This window comes from Aegilops tauschii, chromosome 7 (genome assembly GCF_002575655.3).
Source record: "Aegilops tauschii subsp. strangulata cultivar AL8/78 chromosome 7, Aet v6.0, whole genome shotgun sequence".
NCBI classification, from domain to species: domain Eukaryota; kingdom Viridiplantae; phylum Streptophyta; class Magnoliopsida; order Poales; family Poaceae; genus Aegilops; species Aegilops tauschii.
In genome coordinates, this window is record NC_053041.3 from 2,931,399 (window position 1) to 2,945,904 (window position 14,506).

At 42.5% G+C, this 14,506-nt stretch overlaps 1 long non-coding RNA gene across 1 annotated transcript; it reads right to left on the reverse strand.

The window, feature by feature from the left end:
- Positions 1–209: 209 nt before the first annotated feature.
- On the reverse strand, positions 210–4,268 carry LOC109776756 (uncharacterized). Its single transcript, XR_002236140.4, has 5 exons — positions 3,750–4,268; positions 2,972–3,059; positions 2,258–2,396; positions 1,026–1,138; positions 210–693 (listed from the first exon to the last, which is right to left on the reverse strand). It is a non-coding gene; the product is annotated as an uncharacterized lncRNA (long non-coding RNA).
- Positions 4,269–14,506: the final 10,238 nt, after the last annotated feature.

Consider the following 14,506-nt stretch of genomic DNA (forward strand, 5'->3'; position numbering starts at 1 on the left):
CCACGGCGTCGTGGCGGGATCTACGTGTGAAGTGGAGTACATTGCTGCTTCGGAAGCAGCAAATGAAGGGGTCTAGATGAAGGAGTTCATATCCGATCTAGGTATCATACCTAGTGCATCGGGTCCAATGAAAATCTTTTGTGACAATACTGGTGCAATTGCTTTGGCAAAGGAATCTAGATTTCACAAGAGAACCAAACACATCAAGAGACGCTTCAATTCCATCCGTCATCAAGTGTCGAAAGGGGACATAGAGATTTGCAAGATACATACGAATCTGAATGTTGCAGACCCGTTGACTAAGCCTCTTTCACGAGCAAAACATGATCAGCAGCAAAGCTCCATGGGTGTTAGAATCATTACTATGTAATCTAGATTATTGACTCTAGTGCAAGTGGGAGACTGAAGGAAATATGCCTTAGAGGCATGATACGTCTCCAACGTATCTATAATTTTTGATTGTTCCATGCTATTATATTACCCGTTTTGGGTGTTTATGGGCTTTACTTTACAAGCAATCACAAACTGGCACCTGCTCCCGTCATGAACATGCCAAACTCACAACATGCCAAACTCGTTGGACTACCATAGTGATATGAACAACATGCCGAACTAGCTGGACAACCGTAGTTAGGGCTGGGAACAAACATAACGGCCTTCAAGAAAACAGACAACATGCCTTCCTCGGTCGCCCTGTTACATGAATCAATAGAGAAGAATCAAAAAACTGGGGCAAATATATTATGAACAGACCATTCAAGAAAAGGATAGTTATTTAGAATGATAACACAAATTGAGCTAGTACCAGCTTTTTGTTCTCCAGCTAGTTAAAATGAGATACTCGTTCATACAAGAAAGGTGACTCGTGAAAATAGAGCATTCTACTCATATCTCGCAGAGTATCAATATTCTGTTCTTATAAGCTTATTCTTATGCCTGAAGCAAGTAAGGAAATCTGACCAAATAAGCAACACCTCCATAAACTGATCGTGACTAAATGGAGCAGAGGAAGGAAAGGAGCTCACCATGGCTGTTTTTGTAGCCGATGCCGAACAACACAGCTGCCACCACCGTTGCATGGAAGCAGCAGAAAAGAGGAGCCTGGCATGACAAACCCCTTGTACCGAATCAAATCATGCTGCACAAGAAGGACAAGAGAAATAAGAAGATAATCTTGAGGTCAAATCAAAAATTAGAAAAATAAATCATGGACTCAAGCACATCTATAGATATACTTTAAGTTGTTAAACAGAACCATAGAATGCCATCACGTAATCCAAAAAATTTGAACATATATATATATATATATGTATATATATATATATATATATATATATATATATATATATATATATGCATGCTTGTCAAAGTTTCATTCCAGAGAATTAAAGTGCTGGGTAAGAAGCCTGATGTACAATTGATACAAGTTAATACAAGCCTGATGTACTACTCTGGGTAAGAAGAAGCAGGTACTTTAGTAGTTTTAGCACACTAATACTTGTGTTAAAATGGAAGCGTCGCTGCTGGGTTATATTAATAAATAATCTAAGTGTTGCAACACCCAACAAGATTTGCATGAACAGGTAAAACCTTGCATGTACTTGTACTGGGATGCTGTCCATCCAACAGAGACAACAAACCAGCTTATCACAAGACTGATGCTGGACTCCATTGCCGGAATCTACAGCTAGGCACTCAAGCTTAAGGGGATCCTCATGTGGATCGAGCCTGCATGTTAATCTTTACACTAGCAGGGCCATTTCTATTCTCTTTCTTTCTTTGACACCAGTGTCATGTACTATACTCAACTGTACTCCAAGTGCCATGTGCTACTGCAGTTTAGTTGAGTTTTAAGACTAGAACATGTTATTGTAACCTTTGCAACTGAAGACACATAATAACTAAGTGGATCAGCATGAATGAACAAGCTAAAGGGTCAGTGTCTAATGTCAGAATCTACAGCTCAAGAGGATCCTGTGTGGATCAAGCCAAAGTGTTAAGGCTACCTTTTACATCAGTGTCATGTGCTATATTCAAACTGTGCTGCAGCTTAGTTGAGTTGCAAGTAGGACTACAGTGAAGATGCTATTCTAACTTCTGTGACTGAAGAAAAAGACACCGTATGTACATCGTGTTAAACATTAGTACACAACGCTGACGCTACTATACAACCACGAATTAAATCACTGGACACCGAGGCCGGAATGGCGCTAGAGTGGACCAAGCAGTCAAACTGGGACAGATTGGATGATTTTACCCTCGAGTAATCTAAGCAGCTAGAACCGACGTCCTCCCCCTCTGCACGCTATCCTCTCTTCACTGTCTAAACCAAACCATCGTCTTCCTTGACACCCGCAGCACCTCGGCGTACCATGGTGATGGCCTGCACAAACCCCCTGCATGGATCAGATCAGATCTAATCAAGAAGAAGTAGAGGAGGGGAGGGGAGGGGAGGAGGGACGAGCAATCAGTGCATCAACAAAATATGGAACATCAAGCACAGCATAACAACTAGAGTATATGTATTGCTGGCTCTTATTAGTCCACAACCGAGTGGATTTTCAACCATACTGTAACTATCACTCCATCCATTATTTAAACTACCAAAACGTCTTTATATTGAGAAACATAGGTACTGGTTGCATATATAGACTAGTAGCAGTACTATGTGTGGCAGTTTTAACAAGTCAAATAATTTTACTGTAGACAAGTTGCATATATAGACTAGTAGTAGTACTGTAATCTAACAGTGGCTAAAGCATACAAGAAACATATTGCAGTGTACTCTAGCCCAAACGAATTCCCACCCATGCCATGTTTCAGATTAGACACTTTCTTACAACTGAATTCCAGATACAATTGGTTTAAGATCCATGTGTACTAATTAAGAAAGAGGCGACAAGTAGCCATTGCATGTGACGGCAGGCAGACATGAAATGGTTAGGAAGAAGAGGAGCAGTGGAGCACTGACTGATCCATTGGAGACCCTAGTCTTGTCCTTCTTGAAGACGACCCCGAATCCCCGATGCACTCGCCGTCGACCACATTGGAGGCACTAACTGAATACAAACAAGAATATAAGACAAATAGTATATATATTAGTAAGATAAGCAGCTGTAACATAACAGGAATTGGAACGACGATTCTCATTTAAGCAACTGGAGTACCATTTGTGCACATGCCGAAACAATACATGGAAGTACTAGCAAAACAATAAACGCATGGGAGCACTTTGGAAGATGCGTGCGGCTAGCATATGGAGTAATAATCTCTAGCTTCAGATGAACAATTCTGGGCTTGGGAATCAGAGAGCTTAAGCGCTGCAAGTTGGTGTTAGCCCAACTATATGCTCTGTCAGCTCGAGAACTTGCTCAGTTGAGATGAAGCAGCGATTGAACTGGCAAACACAACACACCGCGTCGACACAAAAATGACTTGCCAGCATCCAGCAATTCGATGCGCACGCCACAAATCCGTGCACTCCTGGGCCAATTAGAAGCGCCACACCTTCGTACAGCAGCGAATTCAGCCGGATCACGGAGCAGATTCCGATGCCGCACACACGCGGAGCCCGCATCTCTAGGCACGCGCGCGCGCGAGGCAGGAGCGACGCGGAGAAGGCACGCCCTGAGGACACGGTGCTGCCTCGGGAGCTGGCCAGAGTGAGGGCCGCGGCGACGGGGATCGAGTTTCGAATCAGGCAGAGAGAGAGAGGGAGAGGAAGAGAGGGAGGGGGGAGGGGCGCGGACCTCGAGCGTGGCGGGGTCGAGGGGGGCGAGGGAGCCCTGTAGGCGGCGGACGTTGGCGTCCAGCGCGACGGCGCGGCACCGCAGCGCGTCCTCGTCGGCGGCGCGACGCACGGCGAGGGCCGCCACCGCGTCCTGCAGCTCCCGCGCCGCCTCGGCCGCCGCGGAGTAGGAAGCCGTGGCGATGTTCCGAGATTCGGCGATGGGATTGGGCTCGTTGCGGTCATGGCGGTGCACCAGCCGATCGAGGCAGAGCAGGGAGCCGGGGCGAGGGAGGAGGAGGGAGGTGGTGGCGGCGATCTGGAAGGGGAGGGGAGCAGCGAGCTGGGGCGAGGAGGGAGGGAGGAGGATTGGATCTGGCATCAGGAGAGCCGTCCTTTCCTCTTCTCTTGTCTTGTGATGAGTGGAGGGGAGGGGAGGGTGCAGACGGCTGCAGACCGGCGGCGAGGGGAGAGGTAGGTGGCGGAGGCGAGGGGAGAGGTTGGCGGCGGCGAAGGGATCTGGATCGGGGGAGAGGAGTGGGGGCGGGGAGGGATCTGGATCGGCTAGGGTTCACGCGCGTGAGAGAGAGAGAGGCTGCGGTGGGTTGGATGGACGGATGGATGGATGTATGGATGGACGGATGTTTGCCACGTCATCGATCCATGCCACAACGGATTCCACCAATCAGAATTCAGCTTATGTTTCTCTTATAGTTTTTATCCTCTTTTTTAGGGCAAACATTCAACATATTAACCACATATAGTTTGTTAAAATGAATGAATATTGTGCACTTGTGTGTATCTTGTGTTGACAAACAATGTTGATATGGGGAGTTTTCATTTTCAATGCACAAAAGAGACGTTTTCTATTTTTCGAGTGCCCGAAATGGTTTTTTTGTAAAGGATCTACCATATATTTGTTGCAAAATTGTACCAAATCAATTTTCTAAAATACTAGGCCATATTTAATTCACAATTGACTAAATGGTTGGATGTCAAAGGTTTTGATCCACCTCTGGTGAAAAAGACAAATTTCTGCCGATTCAGTAGGAAGCGGGTCAAATTTGAACTGCAGCTGCCTCATAGTTTGCTCTTTATTTTTTCCAAAAATCATTTCTAGGTACATAAGTATCTATTTAATCAGAGAAACATCAAAAGTTTTCCAAGATTCAACCACTATCTAAGAACGGTCAAGTCCGCCGTTTTGACCGCATTTTGAAACGGGCATAAAAAATTCAAAAAAAATCAAAAAATTGGAAATCTTCGCATTGTGTCATTATATGTGACCAAGTTTCCAGGAAAAATAGTAAACTTGTAATACGGCAATTATTTTAAAAAAGTGTTCTCAGAAACGAGCTATCATGCGTGAAGATTCATGACTTTCAAGCCAAATGATCAATCTTATGGCCGCATTCGTGACATAGTTTGTTCAAATGATCTCATATTGTGCACAATCGTGCATCTTGGAATTTCAAACAATGTTGCCTAAGGGAGTTTTCATTTTCTTTGCATGGAAAATTCATTTTCCATTTTTCGAGTGCCGAAGGACCTACCATATATTTGTTGCAAAATTGAACCAAATCAATTTTATAAAATACTAGGCCATATTTAATGCACAATTGACCAAATGGTTGGGTGTAAAAAGTTTTGATCCACCTCTCGTGAAAAAGACAAATTTCCGCCGATTCAGTTGGAAGTGGGTCAAATTCGAACTGTAGCTGCCTTGTAGTTTGCTCTATATTTTTCCAAAAATCATATCTAGATAGATAAGTATCTATTTAATCAGAGAAACACCAAAAAAATTCCAAGATTCAACCACTAGCTAGGAACGGTCATTCCCGCCGTTTTCACCGCATTTTGAAACAGGCATAAAAAATTCAAAAAATTCAAAAAACTGGAAAACCTTCGCATTGTTTCATTATATGTGGCCAAGTTACCATGAAAAATAACAAACTTGTAATACGGCAATTATTTTTAAAAAGTGTTCTCAGAAACGAGCTATCATGTGTGAAGATTCATGGCTTTCAAGCCAAATGATCAATCTTATGGCCACATTCATGGCATAGTTTATTCAAATGATCTCATATTGTGCACAATGGTGCATCTTGGAATTCCAAACAATGTTTCCTAAGGGAGTTTTCATTTTCTTTGCACGGAAAATTCATTTTCCATTTTTCGAGTGCCCGAAAATAGGTTTTTTTGTGAAGGACCTGCCATATATTTGTTGCAAAATTGGACCTAATCAATTTTCAAAAATACTAGGACATATTTAATGCACAATTGACCAAGTGGTTGGGTGTAAAAAGTTTTGATCCACCTCTCGTGAAAAAGACAAATTTCTGCCGATTCAGTAGGAAGCGGGTAAAATTTCAACTGCAGCTGCCTCGTAGTTTGCTCATTACTTTTTTCAAAAATCATTTCTAGGTACATAAGTATCTATTTAATCAGAGAAACACCAAAAAAATTCCAAGATTCAACCACTAGCTAGGAACGGTCATTCCCGCCGTTTTGACCGCATTTTGAAACGGGCATAAAAATTCAAAAAAAAAATCAAAAAATGGGAAAACCTTCGGATTGTGTCATCATATGTGACCAAGTTTCCAGGAAAAATAATAAACTTGTAATACGGAAATTATTTTTAAAAAGTGTTCTAAAAAATGAGCTACCATGCGTGAAGATTCATGGCTTTCAAGCCAAATGATCAATCTTATGGCCACATTCATGGCATAGTTTGTTCAAATGATCTCATATTGTGCACAAGGGTGCATCTTGGAATTCCAAACAATGTTGCCTAAGGGAGTTTTCATTTTCTTTGCACGGAAAATTCATTTTCCATTTTCTGAGTGCCTGAAATGAGTTTTTTTTGTGAAGGACCTACCATATATTTGTTGCAAAATTGGACCAAATCAATTTTATAAAATACTAGGCCATATTTAATGCACAATTTACAAAATGGTTGGGTGTCAGAAGTTTTGATCCACCTCTGGTGAAAAAGACAAATTCCCGCCGATCCAGTAGGAAGCGGGTCAAATTTGAACTGCAACTGCCTCATAGTTTGCTATTTAATTTTTCCAAAAATCATTTCTAGTTACATAAGTACATATTTAATCATAAATACATGGTTTGGTGGCGATACGTCGAGGTTTGGACGGTGGCCGAGGGCCCCAACTCTAGAGCGCGTAAACTCGCATGCCCGTCGCGTGGTCACCGCGTGACCGTGGTGTTGCCATGTGTTCTGGGTGGCCCAGGCATTTCTAGTGGGTTGGGCACTCCCCAGGTAGGTGGTAGGAAGAAAATCACATCATAAGATTCTCTTGAGGAGACCGATCGATGCTCAAACATGAATAAACAACCAAGTGTTTGATTAGCGGTACGGGAAATGCACATGGCTAATGGGCGTGAGTTTTGTCTGAGGATGATCAGTTACTAAGAAGACCGTCTTCACAAATTTTCAGCTCAAAAGGAGGAGCCTAGGTAGTACTTGCTTTGCAAAGTACCACACTGGACATAAATACAAATGTTGACGCTGGGCTCAAAATAATGAATGGATTGAGCTGGCATTTGGTGCAGGATGGTTATTTGGGCATAGGAAAGCACTGTAGAAAATGGATACCATTTGGACATGCCAAAGTGGTACTTCCTTCACAAAGTGTTTTTCTGAACATAATAGGAAAATGAATATTTTTGAATTATTTTTGAACTAGGCAAGGAAGGTTTTTTACATATTTGACGAAGATATGACCCAAAGAATTTATGAGATTTTTTTGGGAATTTTGGGATGACAAAAATATAGGTTGCTTCACAACCTAGGGCAAAAACTGCCACATGGACATGACACATAGGCAAAACTGATGAGGTGGCGCCTAGTCATAGCAACTCACCACAATTTACAAGGTGATGACCATCTATATTGGTCATGATCAGCTAGAAATAAGGCAGCGGACCTGTGCTATCTGCTTTATGACCATTTCGTGTAAGGAAATTACGACCTTTCTGACCAAAATGGTCGTTGTAGTTTAGGGTTTGGAGCCCCCCGAACAGCTTTTGACCAATTGGTCTGAAATGGTCATAGATCTATGACCAATTCTTCCAGGGTCACTGACAGAAGGTCACTAGTTGACATATTTCTTATAGTGATTGCGTAAGAGTTGAAAAAGTTGAAGTGCGTTAAAAAGTATGAACCAATTGCTTGGCTGAAACCGGGGTTGCGCATGACGGGAGTATTTTGTGTGATGAAAATGAAGCATGGCCTAACTATATGATTTTGTAGGGATGAACTTTCTTTGGCTATGCTATTTTGATAAGACATGATTACTTGTTAGTATGCTTGACGTATTACTATTTGTATGGTTTATGAGCTTTTATCTTGAATCATTTGGATCTGAACATTCATGCCACAATAAAGAAAATTACATTGAGAATTATGCTAGGTAGCATTCCACATCAAAAATTCTGTTTTTATCATTTACCTACTCGAGGACGAGCAGAATTAAGCTTGGGGATGATTGATACGTCTCCAACGTATCTATAATTTTTGATTGTTCCATGCTATTATATTACCCGTTTTGGATGTTTATAGGCTTTACTTTACACTTTTATATCATTTTTGGGACTAACCTACTAACCGGAGGCCCAGCCCGAATTGCTGTTTTTGTGCCTATTTCAGTGTTTCGAAGAAAAGGAATATCAAACGGAGTCCAAACGGAATCAAACCTTCGGGAGCGATCTTTTTGGAACGAACGCAATCCAGGAGACTTGGAGTGGGCGTCAAGAAGCTGCCGAGGCGGCCACGAGGCAGAGGGGCGTGCCCTAGGGGGGGTGGGCGCCCCCCACCCTCGTGGGTCCCTCGTGGCTCCCCTGACCTACCTCCTTAACCTATATATATATCCACGTACCCTGAAAACATCCAGGAGCACCACGAAAAACTATTTCCACCGCCGCAACCTTCTGTATCCGTGAGATCCCATCTTGGAGCCTTCGCCGGTGCTCCGCCGGAGGGGGAATCGACCACGGAGGGCCTCTACATCATCTCCAAGGCCTCTCCAATGAGTTGTGAGTAGTTTACCACAGACCTTCAGGTCCATAGTTATTAGCTGGATGGCTTCTTCTCTATCTTTGAATCTCAATTTGAAGTTCTCCTCGATCTTCTTGGAGATCTATTCGATGTAACTCTTTTGGCGGTGTGTTTGTCGAGATCCGATGAATTGTGGGTTTATGATCAAGTTTATCTATGAGAAATATTTGAATCTCCTCTGAATTCTTTTATGTGTGATTGGTTATCTTTGCAAGTCTCTTCGAATTATCAGTTTGGTTGGCCTACTATATTGATCTTTCTTGCAATGGGAGAAGTGCTTAGCTTTGGGTTCAATCTTGCGGTGTCCTTTCCCAGTGATAGCAGGGGCAGCAAGGCACATATTGTATTGTTGCCATCGAGGATAAAAAGATGTGGTTTATATCATATTGCTTGAGTTTATCCCTCTACATCATGTCATCTTGCTTAATGCGTTACTCTGTTCTTATGAACTTAATACTCTAGATGCAGGCAGGAGTCGGTCGATGTTTGGAGTAATAGTAGTAGATGCAGAATCGTTTCGATCTACTTGTTGCAGACGTGATGCCTATATACATGATCATGCCTAGATAATCTCATAACTATGCACTTTTCTATCAATTGCTCGACAGTAATTTGTTCACCCACCGTAATACTTATGCTATCTTGAGAGAAGCCACTAGTGAAACCTATGGACCCCGGGTCTATCTTTTATCATATAAGCTTCCAATCTACTTTTATTTTGCAATCTTTACTTTCCAATCTATATCATAAAAATATTTATCTTATATTATTATCTCTATCAGATCTCACTTTCGCAAGTTACCTTGAAGGGATTGACAACCCATTTATCGCGTTGGTTGCGAGGTTCTTGTTTGTTTGTGTAGGTACGAGGGGCTTTTGAGGAGCCTCCTACTGGATTGATACCTTGGTTCTCAAAAACTGAGGGAAATACTTACGCTACTTTGCTGCATCACCCTTTCCTCTTCAAGGGAAAACCAACGCAGTGCTCAAGAGGTAGCAAGGCAATAATAAAGTTATTATTTATTTCCTTATTTCATGATAAATGTTTATTATTCATGCTAGAATTGTATTAACCGGAAACCTAGTACATGTGTGAATACATAGACAAAACATATTGTCCCTAGTATGCCTCTACTAGACTAGCTCGTTAATCAAAGATGGTTATGTTTCCTAACCATAGACATGTGTTGTCATTTGATGAACGGGATCACATCATTAGGAGAATGATGTGATGGACATGACCCATCCGTTAGCTTAGCATTATGATTGTTACAGTTTCATTGCTACTGCTTTCTTCATGACTTATACATGTTCCTCAGACTATGAGATTATGCAACTCCCGAATACCGGAGGAACACTTTGTGTGCTACTGAACGTCACAAAGTAAAAGGGTGATTATAAAGGTGCTGTACAGGGGTCTCCGAATGTATTTGTTGGGTTGGCATAGATCGAGATTAGGATTTTTCACTCCGTGTTTCGGAGAGGTATCTCCGGGCTCTCTCGGTAATGCTCATCACTATAAGCCTTGCAAGCATTGTAACTAATGAGTCAGTTGTGGGATGAAGTATTACGGAATGAGTAAAGAGACTTGCAGGTAACTAGATTGAACTAGGTAGGATGATACCGACGATCGAATCTCCGGCAAGTAATATACCGATGACAAAGGGAAAATGTATGTTGTTATGCGGTTTGACCGATAAAGATCTTCATAGAATATGTAGGAGCCAATATGAGCATCCAGGTTCCGCTATTGGTTATTGACCGGAGATGTGTCTCGGTCATGTCTACATAGTTCTCGAACCCATAGGGTCTGCACGCTTAACGTTCGATGACAATATGTATTATGAGTTTTGTGTTTTTGATCACGGACATGACGAGGAGTCTCGAAATGGTCGAGACATAAAGAATGATATATTAGACGACTATATTCGGACACCGGAAGTGTCCCGGAAAAGTTTCGGATAAAACAGGAGTGCCGGAGGGTTGCCGAAACCCCCCGGGGGAACTAATGGGCCTCGATGGACCTTAGTGGGAAGAGAGGAAGGGCCAGGAGGGTCTGGCCGTGCCCCCTGGGTCCGAATTGGACTAGGGGAAGGGGGCGGCGCCCCCCTTTCCTTCCCTTCCCCCTCTTCCTTAGGTGGAAACCTACTAGGACTTGGAGTCCTAGTAAGATTGCCCTCCCCTGGCGCGCCCTAGGAGGGCCGGCCGGCCTCGCCCTTGCTCCTTTATATACGGGGGAAGGGGGGCACCCTAGAACACACAAGTTTCTCTCCTAACCGTGTGCAGTGCCCCCCTCCACAGTTACACACCTCGATCATACCATCGTAGTGCTTAGGCGAAACCCTGCGCTGGTAGCATCATCATCACCGTCGCCACGCCGTCGTGCTGGCGCAAATCACCCTCGTCCTCAACTGGATCAAGAGCATGAGGGACGTCATCGAGCTGAACATGTGCTGAAAGTGGAGGTGCCGTGCGTTCGGTACTTGATCGGTTGGATCGCGAAGAAGTTCGACTACATCAACCGCGTTATTGAAACGCTTCCGCTTTCGGTCTACGAGGGTATGTGGACGCACTCTCTCCTCTCGTTGCTATGCATCACCTAGATAGATCTTGCATGATCGTAGGATTTTTTTTGAAATTACTGCGTTCCCCAACACGTACTGCTACCTCTTGAGCTTGCGTTGGTTTTCCCTTAAAGAGGAAAGGGTGATGCAGCAAACTAGCGTAAGTATTTCCCTCAGTTTTGAGAACCAAGGTATCAATCCAGTAGGAGACAATGCACAAGTCAACGAATACCTGCACAAACAATCAAGAACTTACAACCAACATGATAAAGGGGTTGTCAATCCCTTCATGGTCACTCGCAAAAGTGAGATTTGATAGAGATAGATAAACGGTAAAGTAAATATTTTTGGTATTTTTTGTTTATAGATTGGAAAGTAAAGATTGCAAAATAGTAGATCGGAAAGTATCAAGATGTAAACGAGATTCAATAATATGGAAAAGAGACCCGGGGGCCATAGGTTTCACTAGTGGCTTCTCTCGAGATAGCATATATTACGGTGGGTGAACAAATTACTGCCGAGCAATTGATAGAAAAGCGCATAATTATGATGACATCTAAGGCAATGATCATGAACATAGGCATCACGTCCGTGTTAAGTAGACCGACTCCTGCCTGCATCTACTACTATTACTCCACACATCGACCGCTATCTAGCATGCATCTAGAGTATTAAGTTCATAAAGAACGGAGTATCGCATTAAGCAAGATGACATGATGTAGAGGAATTAACTCAAGCAATATGATGAAAACCCCATCTTGTTATCCTCGATGGCAACAATACAATACATGCCTTGCTGCCCCTACCACTACTAGGGAAAAGGCTAGGAGTAGCGCCGGTTTTAGGTATATCAGTAGCGCGGGGTGGCGTGCTACTGATACGGCGCTACAGCTAAAGTTTATCAGTAGCGTGTGCTTGCACGCGCTACTGCTATACGTGCTTAGCAGTAGCGCTTTTGGTGCACACGCTACTGGTAGTTACTAGTAGCGCGCCTCCCTACCCGTGCTACTACTATTGTCGGATATTTCTTTTTTGTTTTATTTTGTATTCATATGCCATTATACAAGTTTTCATACAATAGCAATTTAGAGATTGTTTTACATCAGAATGAGTTACTACATCATTGGGTGAAAGAACCGTGGATTAGTTTCAAGTGCATGGATCCAAAGTGACCATTGGTCACTTTGGATCCATGCACTTGAAACTAAACCGCGGTTCTTTCACCCAATGACATAATATCTCATCATCATCATCATATCATTAACAACTTATCATCATAATACATCATTGTCAGATAACACCTCCTCATGATAATCATTTTTATCAATGAGACATCATATAGCAAGTTGGTCAGTAGTCATAATCACAACTCCTCATCATCATCAACTCTAACACGTTGTACCACATAATAACACATTGTACCTAGGACCTACTTCTCTCTCATAGGACCTACTAGGTTCTCTTAGGTAAAATAGCATAAAACAAGATAGGCCCTGACTCTCCATTATGGAGAATGGAGATTATCCTGTCTCCAATTCTTGCCCTTCGCCTAATGTTGCTTCCAAGTACCTCCCTACGAGTGACCATACATTTTTTCCAATCTTTGATTGTCACGTCTTCATTGGTTTTAGAAATCCGATATGAACAGGAGTGATTCGTAGGATGACCTGGCCATATATTCAAAACATCAAGGTGTCCTTTCTGAAACATCAGATGAGGCACACACTCTTGCGGGATTATCTATTGAAAAACATAGTAATAACTTCGTAGTTAGCAATGTAGTTCAGTTTTAGAAGAATTTATGCAAAAGATGCACAAATGTCGTAATACTAAAAATCTTACCATGACATTTCCATGGATGTTAGCATAGTTCAACACGTGCACTAGTGGCACATATTGACCATTATGTGGAGGAGTTTGATAATAGATTATGTCTACCAGATCAGTACAAAATGCGACCAGATGATTTTTCTCCTGATAAGTTAACTCAGAGCCATCGGTGTAGTAGGTTCTGTCTACCATCTTCTGCACATTCTTTGAAGAATAAAAATAAGCTGTCAACTATTTTGAAATAAACAATATAAATTACTTAATAACTATGTTTGAGAAACTCACATAGCGGTAGAATTGGAAGCGTATCAATAAGGACCCAAATGTCCAAATTGTCTTTCTCGATGTCAGGATCACCAAGATCCATGGTTTCAAGCATACCCTCTTGAAAATCATATATCTTGCAAAGGGCTTCCCTATCCGGGCAACAAAAATGGGATACGCTCTCAGAATTGTATAGATTTACCTCAAAATCCATACCATGATGGGTCCTTAGGTGAATTTCCTTTGTTTCCATACTCTCATGATCTTCAAAATCCATCATCTCCAAGACATAGCGTCTTGCATGGCATGGGATAAGCTAGTCGAATTGTAAAAGACAAAAATTACACGTTGAAGTAGTCGAAGTCGAGCTTAATTACGAAAAAAACACTTTGCGTCGTAGCGTACCGTTTCAACATCGAAGGCCTCCTGGAGCTTAATGCTGAAGCGCCGACCTTCTACCAAGTGAGGCCCGTCGCAGAAACCCCGGTTATCGCTGCACCAGGAGCACTCAGCGAGACTTTCGTCTGACGACATTTCCTATGTTCATAATTCAAAGATTAAACTCCTAAAATTCAATATATGTACTACAAAAACTAAATTAGATCATTATAATTTAGCACGGGTTGACTATCGGTCCGTCGAGTCTTTTTTTTGAAAACTCTCAGTTCACGTGGTGTATATATTCGACCGTTGGTGATGGTCGCTCCTCCCTTCGTCCGTGAGTGCATTAAACCAAAATGTCTAGCACACGGGAACGAAGGAGAAGCGACCCCCACGACAACAGTCGGCATTCTTCTTCTCTCATATATGGTGGACACACTCCCTCACTGATTTTTCAACCGTCGGTGATGGTCATTACTCCTCCTTCCCCTAGTGCCTAACAAAGGTCTAGCACAAGGAGAAGAAAGAGAAGCGACCCCCAGGACAACAGTCGGGTTTCTTCCTCTCTCATATATGGTGCAGACTTTCTCCCTCACTCATTTTTTGATTGTCATGCATGGAGCCTGATAGACTTAAAGTCAACCCAAAATGTCGTTTAATTATCTT